General features: G+C 42.7%; 1 protein-coding gene across 9 annotated transcripts in view; it reads left to right on the top strand.

Annotated features, from left to right (window-relative positions):
• Positions 1 to 371: 371 nt before the first annotated feature.
• Positions 372 to 17359, top strand: part of Pcbp3 (poly(rC) binding protein 3) — a 243203-nt gene continuing 226215 nt past the window's right edge. For all 9 annotated transcript variants that reach the window (XM_074072471.1, XM_074072468.1, XM_074072470.1 and 6 more), the window contains exon 1: positions 372 to 446. The gene's annotated coding sequence lies outside the window, so the exon portion shown is untranslated. The remainder of the gene's footprint in view (positions 447 to 17359) is intronic.

The raw sequence follows: 17359 nt of genomic DNA, 5'->3' as shown, positions 1-17359 counted from the left end.
TCCTCCCCGCCTCAGTGGGAGGAGTCTATCTTAACTTAACTCCGCCCCCGCCCTTCGACGCTTATTGGCTTCTTGACTAAGCGCTTCCTGGACTCGGATTGGCCACACCGGTTACCGTTCCGCTGTTCGATTGGCTCGTGGTGCCCGCTTTCGCGGGCCCTGCCCTTGGGCGGGGGCTGGGCCAGCTGCCGCGGGTCGCGCGCGATTGGTCTGTGGCGCGGAGGGGGCGGGTCCACGTTGCGCGCTGCGCTTGGGCTGGAGCTCCAGGAGCAGCTACCACCGCCTCAACCCTGAGACGCGGTGGCTGCTGCTGGGTTGCCGCCTCAGAATCTGCGAGGCGCCTTTCCGCCGCCTCTACCCCGCCCGGCCCGCCCGCCGCATCCGCCCCACCCAGTTGTCCCGGTCCTCGCCGCCGGCCCGCGGGTTCGCTGTCCGCAACGGGACAGGTGAGTGAGTGGCAGCGGGCAAGGGTGCGGGTCCGGCGTCGGGGTAACTCGCACCCTCGCGTCCCAGGAGGACGGAACTGCTGCGAGCGGCCGAGCGACGGGGTGGCCGGCGGTCGGCAAACTTCACCCGGGCGGAGGAGGGAGGAGGTCCCGGGGAAGAGCCGGGGTCCGGAGTGGCGGGCGGGGGACCGCAGCGTCGCGAGGGTGCCCCGCGTGGACCCGTCCCCCGCCCCAGTTCCGAAGTTGTGCGTGGGAACCCGGGGCGGGGCGGGGCGGGGGGCTCGCGGGCCCGTGGGCCGCAGATGCGATCTCGGGGGCCTCGGGTCGGGATGGGGTCGGGATGGGGTCGTGGTGGGGTCGGGATCGGGTCGGGATGGGGTCGGGATGGGGTCGTGGTGGGGTCGGGATCGGGTCGGGATGGGGTCGTGGTGGGGTCGGGATTGGGTCGGGATGGGGTCGGGATCGGGTCGGGATGGGGTCGGGATGGGGTCGTGGTGGGGTCGGGATCGGGTCGGAATGGGGTCGGGATGGGGTCGTGGTGGGGTCGGGATCGGGTCGGGATGGGGTCGGGATGGGGTCGTGGTGGGGTCGTGGTGGGGTCGGGATCGGGTCGGGATCGGGTCGGGATGGGGGCCGCCCGGGCCGGCGGGCGCGCGGGGTGTCGACTCCACTCTTCCCCACCTTGTCCCCTCCGGTCCCCGGCCTGCGCCGCCCGGCCCAGGGCAGAGCCGCACAGGCGCCCGCAGCCGGGCGTGCGGGGAGAGGGGCGCTCTGAACGCGTCCTGCCTGCAAGTCCTGTTTGGCGGACGTGGGGACTCCTAGTTTGTCGCAGGATGTCCCTTGCCTGGGAAATTCCGAAGTTGACGAAGGCGGGGCCGGGGACCCCAGGGCCTGTGAACGCCGAAGTGAGCCGGTGGCACTGGGGGCCGCAGGGCCTGGCACGAAGACCTTCTGGGGCTGGACCTCTGGGACCGCCCCGAACTCGCCTTCTGGGGCGCACGGCGCCCCTTTCCTCTTCTCGGGTCCCAAAGCAAGCGCAGGGTGTTTCCCTGTTGGGGGCACACTCCAGGCTGTCACCGACAAGGACAGCTCAGAGATGGCCGTTTTGGACCAGAAGGAGTCTGCAGGGGTCCGTGGGCATCCGAGGGGCCGGAGTTCCGGGCGGTGTCCACACTTGAGGTCCACAGCAAGCGGGACACGGTGCGCTGTGTGGATGCTGTGTTTATGCAGTGCAGATTCAGGGCACGTGTTTGGGAATTCATGTAATTTCACGTATTACAAGGTTTTGAAAAACGTCTCATGGTAGATGGGGTCTTTATAACTGAAAAGATTAGATATTTCGTATAGAATTCACAGCTGGCATTTCCACAGGTGGTAGTGCCAATCAGAGGTCATACTGGGACCTCCTAGCATCGCTTTCCCAGATATCTCTGTTAATACCCAGGGCAGGAGAAATTCCACACAGACTTATGTGAAATTTGTAGCCATTTATAAGAAAAAAATAACGTATAGGTACATCCCATTAACTTTTTGTTTGCATGGTACTGGGGTTTGAATTCAGGGCCTCACATTTGGTAGGCAGATGCTCTACCCTTTGAGTCACTCTGCCAGCCCTGTTTTGTGTTAGATACTTTCAAGATATGGTCTCTCAAACTATTTTCTGGGGCCAGCTTCAAACCTTAATGCTCCTAATTTCTGCCTTCTGAGTAGCTAGGATTATAGGTGTGAGCCACTGGCACCAGGCTTGTTTACTTTTTTTTGCTTGCTTTTTGAGACAGGGTCTTTCTGTGCAGCCCAGGCTCGCCTCAAACTCATAATCCTCCTTCAGCCTCCCTAGAGCTACCACACCCAGCCCAATTACCTGTTTTAAAGAAGCTGTTCTTTTTCTCTTATCGGACAGAGGCAGAGAGCATGCTGCATTTGTAAATTTGTAAAGGCCCCATAAGGTTGGATTCCATTTGTCAATTTCAGTGAGTTCTGTTCCTGAACTCATAGTTATGTGTCAACGGCAAAGTCATATCTATTTGCACAGAAATCTCAGGGTTTTATTGTAAAGTTTTGGTAGATGGGAACTGTACATCCTCTTGATGAAGAAGGCTTGTCCTTTGCATCTCATAGGCAGGTTGCTGGTCCACTGTCCATGGTGCTGAATCTGTGTCCTCAGTGCGTCCTCTTCCACCCCGCTTCAGTCTTCTTTTCCAGTGTGAGAGTGGCTTTTGAAATGTTTAATTTTTTTTGGCAGAACTGAGGTTTGAACTCAGGGCCTCATGCTTGCTAGGCAGGCACTCTACGGCTTTTTATTTATTTGTTTGGCAGTACTGGGGTTCGAACACAGGGCATTGCACTTGCTAGGCAAACACTACCACTTGAGCCACACCATCTATCCCTTTTTGCATTTTTAGTTATTTCTCAGATAGGGTCTTGAGCATTTGCTAGGGTTAGCCTCAGACCACAATCATTCAACCTATGCCTCCCTTCCACATAGCTGGGATTACAGGCAGGAGCCACTGCACCTGGCCCTGTATCTCTTTTTGAAAAGCAGATAATTGTGCCAACTCAGCACACTCTTTTTTTCTGCTTACTCTTCTCTCCAGGTGGGGAGTTTTCTTGCTAGAGTATAAACATCAAATAATAAGCATTGAAATTAAATGAGACTGTTTTCTTAATAACCACTGCCCAACAAAAGAACTGTTTATTGCAATATGTACATGTATCTGTGGGTAGGGACAATTTGTCCCTAAACAGGGCCACTTGTAGCACCCCTGCATCTCTGAATCTTTCCTGAAGAGGTGCTGAATATGTGGTGAGCTTTGTTTGTTGCCAGGCATTCCTGTTGTATCAGAGCAGCATCTACTCTCTCATGTATAATTTTGAGGAATGTAAATCATTTTAGATAGATCTTTTATTTCTCTTGAGGTTAGTTTTGTTAGTTACCTTAGAATTGCTCCACAAGTTAGCAATAAAAAAGCAATGATGTATGTCACTTGTGGTACAGAATTCTTCCACATGATAGTAAATCAAGCCAAGTGGATATTTGAAGTGCTTTTTGGTATGAATGGAACTTGTTATTTGGCTCCATTTGCTGTACACTTATCCTAGGTTACTTGTGACAGCTCCTTGGTTAAGGGAACCTCAGGGAAGCCTCCTGCTTCACCAAGCTTTAGGAATACTCTGAGTGTGTGCTCTTTACTGAGTCCTATCCTGTGATCTTGGAGCCCTCAAGGAGTGACACTGAGTTCTTATTTGAAGGGCTCACTTGTTCGGACTTAGGAAGAGTGTATAGACAGATGGTTGTACGGGATACTCAGTGCTGCAAGGAGTACACAGAAAGCCTGCTGAGTGTAAGAAGGGGTGAGCAATTAGGCTAAGACTCAGAAATCTTCAGAGAGGAGGGACTCTGACCTGAGCTTGTAGGATGAGTTGATTGTTTGGGCACAGATGGGTACAAGTTAGTTAGAAAAGGTGAGATGAGAAGGTTGGTGTGACTAGAGCATGGAGTATGTGTTGACAGGAAGCTGGAGAGGTGTCACGGATCATTGTGAAAGAGTTGGGACCCTATTGGGATATGGTGGGAAAGAAGAGGAGGGGTTGTGTGGAAGGTAGAATGATGGCTTCCCAAGGCTGTCCATGTTCTAATCCCCAGACCTTGTAACGTGTTATGTTACTTGGAGAGGAGAGTTAAGGTAACAGATGCAACAAGAGTAGCCACCAACTGAATTTAAAACAGGGAGATGATCCTGAATTAACTGAGTGGACTCAAAGTCATCACAAGCATCCTTAAAGGTAGAAGAGAGAAGTCAGGAGAGTGAGTGTCAGGGTAATGTAAGGTAAGGATTCTAGCTGGCATCGTTGACTTTGAAGCAGGAAGAGGTCATAAGTCAAGGAATGTGGGCAGCCTCTACACAAGGAAAGGAAGTGGGTTTTCCCTAGAGCCTTCACGTTTGACTAGTGACCTCCAGAGCTGTAAGATAATAAAAGTGTTCTGTGTTAAGACAACAAGTTTGTGGAAACTGGTTGCAGCAGTAATTGGAAACTAATGTAGGCTGGACTCTGCTCTTCATAGTCATAGCTAGAAAATAGGAAATAACTTGATCTTATTACTTTATTTATTTATTTTTTATTTTTATTTTTTGGCAGCACTGGGGTTTGAACTCGGGGCTTCATGCTTGCTAGGCAGGCGCTCTACCGCTTGAGTCACTCTGCCAGCTCGATCTTATTACTTTAAAAGATAAATCGATCCAGCTGGTGTTTGGGGGTTTGCCTCAGGTGGACATGGGCAAGACTGGCATCTGATGCAGTCTTCCCTAACCTGAAGTCCGTTTCTAGACTCCTCCCAGCAGCCTGCTCAGCCTCTGTCCCTGCTGATTGCCACGTCCCCATTGTCTCACCTTTCCTCCATGCTGGCCACTTGGGAGAGAGTGGGTCAGGTACATACCCCTGAGATTGTATGAACACAGCCTCATTGCTGTTGTCAAGTTGCTTTTCAACAGCTTGCTTCTTCACTTTGTCACTAATCCTTTGTATCTTTAGGTGTGTTATTGTCAGTCAGGTAGGTATGAAATATCTCACTTTTAATTTGCATTTCCTTGATTACTGATGAGTTTGAGGATTTTTATTCTTTTTTTTTTTTTGGCCACTTGGGCTTCCTGTCCTATAAAGTGTAATTTTTTTTTTTGATAGTACTGGGGTTTGAAATCAGGATCTCCTGTTTGCTGGACAGGTACTGTACCACTTGAGCCACACCACCAAACCCAAATTGTAATCCTATATTGTTTGTCCATTTATTGTCTGGGTTATCCTTTTTGTAGCTCTTTAGAAGTCCTTTATATAGTTGGGATTCTATTTGTGATCATTCTTCATCCTTTTAAAATTAAACATCTGTTCAGATTTATCAATTGTTTCCTTATGTTTTTTGGTTATTGAGTCTTGAGAAATCTAGTGTTACTTTAAGGTCATAAGATATCTTTCTCTTTTAAAAAAAGTTCAAATATTTGCCTTTTGTATTCAACTTGGAACTTATTTTGTATGGGAGATGAAGTAGAAATCCAGTTTTAGAATTCTTTCACATGTCTAATCCATTGTGCCTTTACCATTTGCTGAGTACCAACCACCCTTTCCCAGTGATCTGCAGTGCTACCTTTGAGACACCGAATTTCACAAATGGTGTGGATCAGTTTTCTGTTTCTCTGTGCACGTAAGGATAATTTAATTTATTTTTTGGTAGTCCTTAACTCTTTTGTTTTTGTCTTACTTTACTCATACCACTAGACAAAGTTCATAGAAATTGGATAAGATTATCCTTATATAATCTTTTCATTTTAAGGGTAATCCTATTAAAGCCTTAACGTTGCTATTATGTTTTGGTAGATTCCTTTTACTAGGTTAAGGGTGGTTTCACCTACTAATAGTTTGATAAAAACTTTTTTTATTTAAAAAAATCAGCTGAGTGTGATGATGCACACCTGGGATCCCAGCACTTGAAAGGCTGAGGAAGAAGGATTGTGATTTTGAGGCTAGTCTAGGCTACATAACAAGACTTTGTCTCAGAAAAACAAAACAAGATAAAACAAAATGCCATAAATACATTTTGATTTTTATCAAATGTTTGTATATTTACTCAGATAATTTTGTTTTTTCTTTTTTAAACTGTGACTAAGATGAGATATTTCAGTCTTTTAACTGTAAGTTATCATTAATTCCCTGGGGTATACTGTAGCTTGTCATGATGTAAGACATTAAATAATTTTATTGGATCCAATATGCTAGTGTTTCATTTAGGATTGGCATACATATTCATAAGAGATACTGGACAATGGTAATCTCTTCCTGTATTGCCCTAATTCAGATTTGGTGTCAAGGTATTGCTTCGTCCTCTCTGTAATAACAATTTTTGAAAGGGATGATGTTTTGTCTTGGAAATTTGGCAAAATTGCTTCTTAAATGGTCTGGGTCTGTTTCCTTTTAGAACATCAGATTTTGGGGTGAGCAACTAACTGCTGCTCCATCTGCTCACATTGCACTGGCCGGAACCACACCTACTTTTAAATGGGGCCAGGAGGTAGAATTTTCCATGTCCAACAAGTACATGCAAACTGACCACTGATAAATATTAGTAATATTCACCCACTGGGAAGGAATTCATGTTAGTGTGGCAGATAAGCCCAAACCTGTACTGTGTTGCCCTCTTGGTCTTGTCCATAGGCTTTTCAGGTGTGTTTGTTGGTCTTCAAGGGACCAATTAGAATGTGAAGGTAGACTTGTATGTGGCTTATATTTGTTGTAAATAAACCATATGGATTTGTCAGCCATTTTTTGTGGGACTGGAGTTTGAACTCAGGGCTTCACACTTGCAAAGCAAGCACTCTACCACTTGAGCCACACTTTGAGTCCATTTTGCTATGGTTATTTTGGAGATGGGGTCTCTCGAACTGTTTGCCTAGGCTGGCCTCAAACCATGATTCTCATGATCTCAAGTAGCTAGCACTACAAGGTGAGCCACTGGTCACTGTAACAAAATATTGGACACCAGCTATTTATGAAGTAAATAGAAGTTTATTTGGCTCATGATTCTGGAGGTTCAAGTCCAAGATCAAGTGGTCTCTGGGTTTTGGCCCCTGGCAAGGGTGGTACATCAAGGCAGGCGTGCATGTCCAAAGGAGTTCTGTGTTTTCAGCAGAATCGGAGACCCTGGTCCCATAGTGCCCTTTGAGAGCACAGTGAGCTAAGTACCTTCCAGTAGGCACCACCTCTTAAATGCCCATAATACCTTTCCTTCCAACACTTGGACTGTTGGGGGACACCCATACAAACCATAGTATCATTTCTAGTCTCTTCAGAATGTATCTTGGGAATTCTGCCTTTCTGTCACTCTTTATTTCAGAGGCAACTTTCCCTTTTTCTTTCCTTCCCATTTCCCATTTATCTAAATCTTAACCTTCCTTCAAAACTGGGGTAGTCTTCCCAACTACTGCAACTCTCTATGTGTTCTGACCCTTAGTGAGCTCTGTCACTTCTTCCTATGGAACTGTCCTGCCTCTGCAGTGCGGAGAGCCAGGGTTGTTTTGATTATGAGTGGTCAACTGATTGGAAATCTTTAGATCCAAGTACAATCTTTTCCTTCTTTTTGCTGGGAAGCCAGATATAGTGCACAATTAAGGTGGCTCCATCATGGTCCCCCCGTCTCCTAAAATTCATGCCTCTGTAGAATCCCTTCCTATCAGTGTGGGTGGAATCTGTGACTTCAAATCCATATAATATGAGATGTCACTTCCATGTTATATAAAGTCCCATCTTGCTAGACTTGATTTGATGAAATAAGTGGATATGTTGGGGAAGCAGACATGGCTAGAAACTGTGGATGGCCTCTAGGAGCTGAGGGTGGGCTCCACGGACAGCCAGTAGGAAGCTGTGACATTCAGTCCTACAGTACAGGGAAATAAATTCTGTTCGTTACTGAAGCAGATTCTCCCAGATCTGGGCTTTTAGGTTAGAACACAGCATGGCCAGTGCCTTGACTGTGTTTTCCTGAGACCTTAAGGAGAGGACCAGTCAAGTCTGCTAGAGTTCCTGCCACAGAGACCAAAATAATAAGAGTTTGTTGTTTGAAGCTGCTAGATTTGTGGTAGCTTGTTATGCTGCAATAGAAAATTAATGTACAGCTCTCCATTTACCTCCCAAGTCAGACCCACTCAGAGTGGGTTTGAGTTGCTGAAGAGTAAATCTGTTTGAGGTGATCAGTTTATTCTATATTTTATTTTAAAAAATGTTTTTCTTTTTTTTTAAAAAGAGTTTTTTTTTTTAAATTAAGAGCTTTTATCAAGAAGTACCATAAAGAGAGTAAAAAAGAAGCCAGCCTGGAACAGGATTTTTGCAGCACATATAACTGACAAAATATTGTATTCAAATGTATGAAAAATGCCTGCAAATATCACTAATGAAGAAGAAAAACATAGGAAAGTGGACAAAGCACTTAAATAGGCTTTTCTGAGAAAATAGAACAAATGGCAAATAAATACTTGAAAATTACCTAATATTATAAGTTATTATGTAAACACCAGTTAAAGCTGCAGTGAGATACTATACAATGTTCAAGTCACAAAAGTAATACAAATGTTTTGTGTGGAAAAATTGGAGCAAGCAGAAAAGTAGCAAGAAGATAAACATCATCTAAAATATTACCACACAGGATATCCAGCATTTTCATTGTGTGTGTGTGTGTGTGTGTGTGTGTGTGTGTGTATGTGTGTGTGTGTGTGTGTGCGTGTGTATACAATATGCATATCCTAAAGGTAGGATTCATTCCATAATGTATTTTATGAACAAAATTTTTCCTTTAGGCTGGGGTTGTAGTTCAGTGTTACAGTGTGTGTTTAGCATGTTAGAGGCTCTGTGTTTAATTCCTAACACTAACTAACTAAATAAAATTAAAATTTACTTTTTCTTTTTTTGATGGTACTGAGGTTTAAACTCAGGACTGTCCACTTGCTGGGCAGGTGCTCTGTTGTTTGAACCATGCCTCCAACCCATTTTGCATTGGTTATTTTAGAGTCAGGGTCTCACTTTTTCCCTCCTGGGCCAACCTGTGTTGCAATCTCCTTTTTTATGCTTCCCTCCATAGTTGAGATGGAGTCTTGAGAACTTTTTTGCTTGGGCTGGCCTCCTAGGTTTATAGGTTTGAACCACCTGACCTGGCTTAAAATTTACTTTTATTAAATCATGAGCACTTCATTCTATCATAATGCATTTTTCTTAAATATGACTTTGAGTGGCTGTATACTGTTCCAATAGGTGTCCCAATTTACCTAACCTCTTCCTCTTAGTTGAACATTTATACTGCTTTAAAATGTTTACCATCACAAATAGTACTTTGGTGAATATTCCATATAGAATCATCATGCATATTGCTGATTACTTCTGAAGGATAAATTTCTAAAAGCAGAAGTATTAGGTCAAAGCCTGCAAATGTTTTTAAACCTTTTCATATTTAACTATCCAGCTTTCAACATTTCTAAAAAATAACATTAAACTTAGATGTCTGTTTCTTAATTCACCAGGTTGGGATAGGACAGAACTATTGATTTTTGAGCATTTAGGCTCTTGTTTTCTTAACCCTGTTTGCAAAGTTCTTTTAAATTATTCATTAAAGTGCAATATGCATTCTATTTATAGACATGTTTGTGTGTGAGATTGGTCCCTTAATGTTTGGGAAAAGCTTACGAATTGCTCTTATCACTTCCCTGTCTTTGTAAATCTTTTTCTATCTACCCTTTCTTTGTTTTTAGCCAATGAAATACAGACACTAAGATACAGAAGGCCTTGTGGGCTTACATTATTCAGACAAAATGGCTGTTCTGAGTCAGCATTGGTTCTTTTTTTCTTGCCATTTATTAGGTGGCCTCATAAAGATGAGAGATCAGCAGAGTATTATTAATTAAAAAATATTTTTCCTAATCCTAAAGGGATGGGTATTTTTCTAAAAGATTTCTAAAATGAACAGTAGCATCAAAAGCAGAATAAAAGTCTTGATAGTCCTACCACTTACCTGTGACCACTACCGAAACATAACTTGGTTATGACAGCTCATTCTTACAATGTATAACTGGATTCTGATGATTGATATTTTGTTTTGAGATGAGTATAATGGCTTATACTTGAAGCTGTTCTGTTTCTAATCTGGGACTTATTACTTACAATAGTTTTTTAGTGAATTCCTGGTGATTTTCTGCCCTTTAGATGTAATTTCCTTTAGTACTTTAAACATATTTAAAATAGATTATTTAAGATTTTTGTCTTATAAGCCCAACATTGAGCCTTCCTCAGGACCAATTTCTGTTGATTGTTTTCCCCCTTGTATATGGGCTGTACTTTCTTGTTTGTTTGTATATGTTGTAATGATTTGTTGAAGGATCTACATTTTATTTATTTATTTATTTAGTGGTACTGGGGTTTGAACTAGGGCCTATACCTTGAGCCACTCCACCAGACCTGTTTTGTGGTAGTTTTTTGTTTTTTTTTTTTTGAGATAGGGTCTTGGGAACTATTTGCTTGTCTGGCTTTGAATCTTGATCCTCCTGATCTCTGCCTCCTGAGTAGCTAGAATTCCAGGCGTGAGCCACCGGCGCCCAGCTTGGCTCTACGTTTTAAATGATATAATAAAGTGATTCTGGAAATCTGATTTCTTTTTCTTTCCCTGCATTTTGTCGTTGTTGTTGCTTGTTATAGTAATTTGTGTTTTTTTTTAGTGACTTTCCCGAACTAATTATATGAAGTCTGTATTCTGTGTCATACATCTCCATTGAAGTCTCTGCTTGGCTACCTTAGTGGTCAGCTAATGATTATACAGAGATTTCCTTAAATTCCTGGAATTAGTAAGTCTAATCTTTCCCAGAGTGGTCAATGTATGTGTTGGAAGCTTGCCCAACCCTTAATCTGCCAGTTTACAACTCTGCCTCAGCCCTTACTTCCTGCTTATACAGAGTCAGCCCAATGTGAGAGCTTTGGGCCAACCAGAGCAGACTAATTTCTTTCTGGGCATTCACATAACCTTGAACTCTTATGTATGCATGTGACTGTCTAGATTTCTAGGAACATACCAAAACTTTCCAAATTTCATTCCCCAGCTTTTCCTTGTAAAATTTTAGGTTGGTCTGTTATTTTCTCCAGCTGTTGTCCAGTGTCTCAGGTAGTCACAGAATTAAGCACTTGTCTCTAATAATTTTGACAGGAATCGCTGAGGAAAATACTTTCTACACTTGATAAATTCTGTGTCAGGCCAAATGAAGGTAGCTTCACAAGTGCAAACTGTTAGTTGTGTTTCCTGGGATAAGGCTTTGAAGGAGCTCCATCCTGTTCTGTTCTCTGCTTCCAGGCTGTTGGTTTTTTTAAGATTACTGTGGAGTGAAGATAATAGGAATAGGGCAATTAAAACACTGTAGATAATGGTGGATACTCAACCATTTTTCTTTAACAAATGCTTCCCAGATTATAACAAATCTGTGGTTAAACTTCTAGATTCCTGAAAAAGTTGATGTGGACAATTTTTGCCATGTCTTCATTGCATGGCAATGAAAGAGGATTTTTGGAGATCCTTACTTTGCTTTTTTACTACTAACATCACCCTCTCACATTTGTTCTTGTTCTCCCTCTTGTATACTATGGTTAACATCGGCATTATTTTCTTTCAGCCCACTGGAAGTGTCTGTCCACAGTGTCTGGCTTTTCTTGTGCGTGATCAGTTGTCAGTAGTTAATGTAACTGCTACTCCTCTGCATAAAACCCGTGTGTCTCCTTTTGCCATTAAAGAATGTTTTCACTGTCCTTAGGTTTCTGTAATTTCAGTAAGTTCTGTGAATCCCAGCCTAAGACCTGTTGTCTTCTTATATGTATGGCATGATATCTTTCATAAGTCTGTAAAATTGCTGCCATTATCTTCAGGTACTGCTTCTGTGTCATCTTCTCTCTTCTTTTCTTCTGGGATTCTATTTAGATATGTATTAGATGTCTCATACCCTCTCTTTTGTATCCCCAGATTTGGCCTCTGATGCTTAGTTTGAATATTTCCTTTTGATCTAGTTCCAAATCATCAATTCTTTTGTCAGCAGCAGTTAATCTGCTTTAAAATCCCTTCATGAGTTTTTTTTATTTTTTATTTTTCAGTTTTAGATTAAAAAAATTAAAATTGTTACTTTTTATAGCTCTGATCTCTTGTTTTTGTTTTTGGCCATAGTAAGTATTTTTTTCTATCATTATCAAACATATGCTGCTCAGATACTTGCAGCAGAATAGGTGTCTTTTCCCACTTGGTGAGCTTTCTGTTTCTTGACTGTAGATGCTTTTCTGTGTCTCTCCAGTTAAAGAGTTTCTGCCTAAGCTTGCCTCTGTGATGCTCAGCTGAGCACTTCCTATTCAGCTGGCACTCCCTTTTCTTCTCTCCCTGAGCTGAGGGTGGGTGTGCACATGGTCTGCCCTCAGGTGATTGGGGTAACAGTCTCACCAAATGCTTTGCACTGCATAAAGTAGGTCTTCCTTGTTAACAGCTACCCAACAATGGTTTTTATTCTGGCATTACTCCTCTTCAAAGAATCCATTTCTATATTAATTCATCTTTGTTGAAATATGTACTTAATCATAGAGAAGTTTTAAAAAAGGAAATTTTCTGATCTAAACTCTTTCTTTGGGAATTATTTGACCTATTTTCTATTTCTCTGGGTTTCTCTGCTGCCTGTAAATGAAGCAGTTTTCTGGGAAGACCTTATAAAGGCATGGTTGGTAGTCCATCTTTTTTATTTTTAACTGAAAATGAAGCCTTTTCTGTTCTCTTACAAGAACCTGAGATACTTCACTTTTCTTGGAATAAAGTGGAATGTAAATTAGATTAATGAAGTTGATGAAGAAAGCAGTTTTGAATCCAAGTTACAATGATGTGGACAGCTTGTGAGGTATCCCTCTCTGTCTGAGGTGATTGGTGCCTGTACCCCTTGCTTGAATCTGTGTATGTTCTGAAGAAAGGCAGACACTTTCCCTGTGCTTCTCCTGGGGCCACTATGGAAGTGAAGTGAAATGACTGATGTGCAAACATGTTCAGTAGTAAAGCTCTCTGGGCAAAGAAGGCATTATTATTTCATCCTGAAGTTCTTTTATGGGGTAAATAATTTGCATAGCTCGCCAAGTTTGTCCCTGAGGACAAGTGCTCCTCCTGTCAGGTGCCCAAGCCAGGACTGAGAACTGCCAGCTCTGTAGAGGGAAGGAGCCTATGAGCATGCCCTTCTGGGTTTTACTGAGTTAGGTGCTGCATTAGTCAGCTTTGCATTACTATAACGAATGCCCATGACAATTACCTCATAAAGAGAAAAGGTTTATTTTGGCTAATGATTCTGGAGGTTCTAGTCCAAGATGGGGGTGGCCCTATGGCTTTAGTCCTGTGGCAAGGGCTGCACAGAATGGCAGGAACATGTGGTGGAGTGAACCACTTCAGGCAGCAAAGAGGGGCTGAGAGATTTGTCTCCCACAGTCGTCTAAGGACATCTCTCTAGCCCCACCTCTTAAAGGTTCCATTACCTCCCAGTACTGCCACCTTGGGAACTAAATTCCCAACATTTGAACCTTAGGGGGACACAAACCACATTTAAACCATAGCAACAATATTTCTTACTAATGTCTTCCATAACCTTTTTGATTAAACTGTCACTAAATTGTCTTGACTTGATTAATTATCTCATTAATTAAATGGATAATAATAAAGTAGGTTACTTTGCTTACTGAGAAATTGTTCATTTTGACATAGCCATATTTCTCTAGGTCTTTTTAGGAAGCTGAAAGTTTTGGATTAATGGCCTTTTCAAAGCCAACCCATGTATTATACATGTAACTAGTTTGGAGACTGACATTGAGGTAGGTGTAATAGCTTACTTTATATGAGAGTACTGGAATGAATTGGGGACCTTTGATTCCCCCAGTGCTTTGTGTCCTATGCTTGGGCAAACTCTTTCCTGAAGCTGGACTGCAGCCCCCACATAGAATCACCCTTTCTGCTGTTATATTTGGATGTTCACAGGGGCCTCTGGATCTAAGAATGTTTCACACAGCATCCATCATTTCTGTTTCTGTTTCTCTTCCTCTGAACTGCACTGCATTTCCTGGACACAGCTTCTGCTAGGTTGAAAGGGTTGCCCTGAAACTGTGGGAATATCCCTGCTGTCTGGTGTTCTGTGACCAGGTCCTAAGATACTCTTCCATCTAGAGAATGGAACATAGCTGGGGTGAGGACTTGCTATAGGACTTGCTGAGAAAAATCTGTCTCTTGGGCATTCCTTCTATCAGGCCCAGAAGGATTTCCTGGGAATAGCAGGGTATGGGTCAGTCCAAGGAGCACACACCATGGTTAGTCATTCTGTACCCCTTTGGATGGCAAGGCTGAGGTCTTGGGTTGCATATGCTGGGCTGATGTCCTTGTTGCAGGAGATATTGTTCAAGTATGCATGCCCCTATAGACAGGGGGGGTGCCACCAAAGGAAGCCACAGGCAAGGCCCCACCACTCTTCTGTACAGTGTCTGTTAGGTAAGGTGCAGATTGGAATATTGAGCTTGAAGAGAGCTTACAGGTTACTATTTGACAGATGATTAAGGTGCAACCCAGAGAGGACAGTAATATCAGACAAAATAGTTATGATGGCTCTGGTTTGTGAATGTTTGCTAAGGATTGGATTTGGGATTGGGCATGCAAAGTGTGATGAAGTACTACTGATGAAGGTGGAACTGGGAGTCAACTACCTCATACCTACAGTCAGCCAGTAAAATCTGTTGTAATCTGTAAACCCTCTTGACTCCCTGGAAATCTTTCAGGTCAAAACCATTTTCATAATGGTATTGCGGCATTATATTCCTTTTCCCTTTATCCAGTGGTATCTTTTCCTTATTGACATTGCACTGATGGTACAAGAATGGTAATGGAGGCTTCAGCACAAACCAAGACTGCAATAACACATCCAAAACCCAGTACCATTTAAGAATGTCTTTGGTTAAGCAGTAAGAATTAGTTTTGCTAAAATTTGACACATGAGCACTGCTATGGTTTGGATGTGGTTTGTGGGTGAATGATTTGGATGTGTTCCTGGGGATTCATGTGTTGGAGGCTTGGTCCACAGTTTGTGTAGAGGTGGTGGGACATTTAAGAGGTGGATCCTAGTGGTAGGTCCTTAGTTCAGGGGCATGCTGTGTGAAGGGATTTATAAGGTACTTCCTGTGAGAATGAGTCCTTTCTTGTGAAAGTGAGTTGTTGTAAAAGCCTGAACATCTCCCTGGCTTTTTGCCTGGTGATGGGACTCCCACATGTACTTCTGCCATCATGGTGCCATTGCTGTTAGGTTGTTCATCTTAAGGCTGAACTAATGGGCCTATCTTGGACTTTAAGCTTTCAAAACTGTGAGTCAAACAAACCTGTTCTTTATGAAGTTACCTAGCTTTAGGTATTTGTTGTAGTAATGAAAATTAGACTAATAAAATTGGAATTTCTTTTTAATATTGATGGACTATTATGGAATTGGAATTTGCCCTATTCCATATAATGCAGGTGGAAGCACAACTATTGTTTTGAGGAAACACGTTTATGTTTTGTTGGGTTGGGAATTAAACTAGCTCCTCTTTTCATGGAATACTGGTTTTGCTTTGAAGAACTGCTGATAAACCAGTTACTCAGACTTGTGTTTTTGGTGGATAATGTCTGGAACTTGAACTAACTGAACCTGTTACTTCAAAGGGAATAAGTGCCTGCATTTGTTGAAAATGATAAAATTTTAGTCCTCACAGAAACGTTAGAATTTTTGAAAACCTGTATCTGCCATGATGAGCTTGATAGCTTCCTAATGCTTACAGTTGTTTTTGATGAGTTCAGAGTTGACTTTAACAACTCTGTGTTGTAATGTGTTAGCATCGGAAGATCTGCATTATTCAGTGAAACTTTTACAAATGACTGATGTTTCACGTAATGAAAACCATACATGGGTAAAATATTGTTGGAAGACAGTGGATTCCAATAAACTCCTCAAAGTTTATTGGTAGGGCTTGGGATTCCACATGCCACTAACCTTTAGGGAAAAAATGACTACTTGAGCTTTGATGTTCTATCAAAGAAGAATGTCCACCATGATCTGATAGCTATTTGAATCTTCCTCCTGTGTTCTGCCACATGTCTGTGTAAGGCTTGTTTTTTGTTTTTGTTTTTTTTTTCTTTTTCACATTCTTCAACCCAAACACCCTTTTATAACAGATTGATTGCAGAGGCAGGTGTGATAATCAGGCTGTCTCCTATTAGTCTTGACACTAAAAAGGTCCAGAAATTCTTCTCACTAATTTATTTTTGTTAAGGAAAATATTTATTTTTTATAAAAATGTTTTTGTGTAATGGATTTGCTATTCATTATAATTAATTACTGGATAAATAACTAAAATCTCCATAGATACTATAAAAGTTGTTTAGTAAATATCAATAGATACTATAAAAGTTGTTTGAGAGGAAAGAGGTCCTGGCCCCAAAAGTTTAAGAACCCACTGGCCTAGAATCTAGGGTGCTGTGGTACCTGAGAGGAAAGTTGGTGGCCATGGGGAGCTACTGAGATGGTAAACTGTCACCACACTGTCCTCCATCTTCACCATGAGTGTGAGCAAAGGCTAAGGCATTTGTTTGTTTTTGGGTGAGTGTCAATTTTCTGAGGGATTCATTTCAACTGTGATATTATAAGCAATTTTAGAAATTAATGTCAGAATTTGATTTTTGAAGCAAACCCTGCAGGCAATTCTTCTCTGTGACAGGAGGTCTAACCAGATCGTTCTGTTATCTGAAAACATTTATTAGTGCCTTGGGGTACAGAAGTCTGTCAAGTGCTGAGGAGAGGGTCATGGGTATTGTAGGTTGTTTTTCTATTCCTTAGAGGTTTTTGTTGAGTACTTTTGGAGAGAAAGAAGGTTGGTAGGACATGCTTCCAACTGAAAAGCTGCCTAAAAAGCTACAAGATGGGGAAGTTGGTGCTGGCCATAGCAGTTGTTCTGCACAAGGGCTTTGAGCTGAAGGGAGTGCGACCAACTGTCCTCTAGTCTGGTGTCCTCTAGTCTGTCAGGTTAGAGCTCCTGGACAGGAAGTCCCAATTTCAGTGCCTGGTGTTGGGAAGCAGACCTCAGTGGCTTGTGAATTTGCATGAACTGGGCCTCTGGGCATTGTGCGGTGGAGAAACAAAGGTGAAGGAGCATGTCTTGGCACAGTTAGGTCGTCATCTCTGGGTGAGCCATTTGTGAAAGGAGCTGTCCCTGTGGGATGTGCTGGGACACAGGCCAGAGTCTGGGTTCTAGGTAGTCCACATGCTCATCCTCTTCTGCTGAGGGATGCTTCATCATTCATTGTGGGAATACAGTCAGGCCTCTCC

The sequence above is a fragment of the Castor canadensis genome, chromosome 5 (assembly GCF_047511655.1).
Source record: "Castor canadensis chromosome 5, mCasCan1.hap1v2, whole genome shotgun sequence".
Taxonomy (NCBI): domain Eukaryota; kingdom Metazoa; phylum Chordata; class Mammalia; order Rodentia; family Castoridae; genus Castor; species Castor canadensis.
The sequence above is the reverse complement of the archived record's forward strand: the minus strand, read 5'-3'. Positions and strand labels throughout refer to the sequence as shown.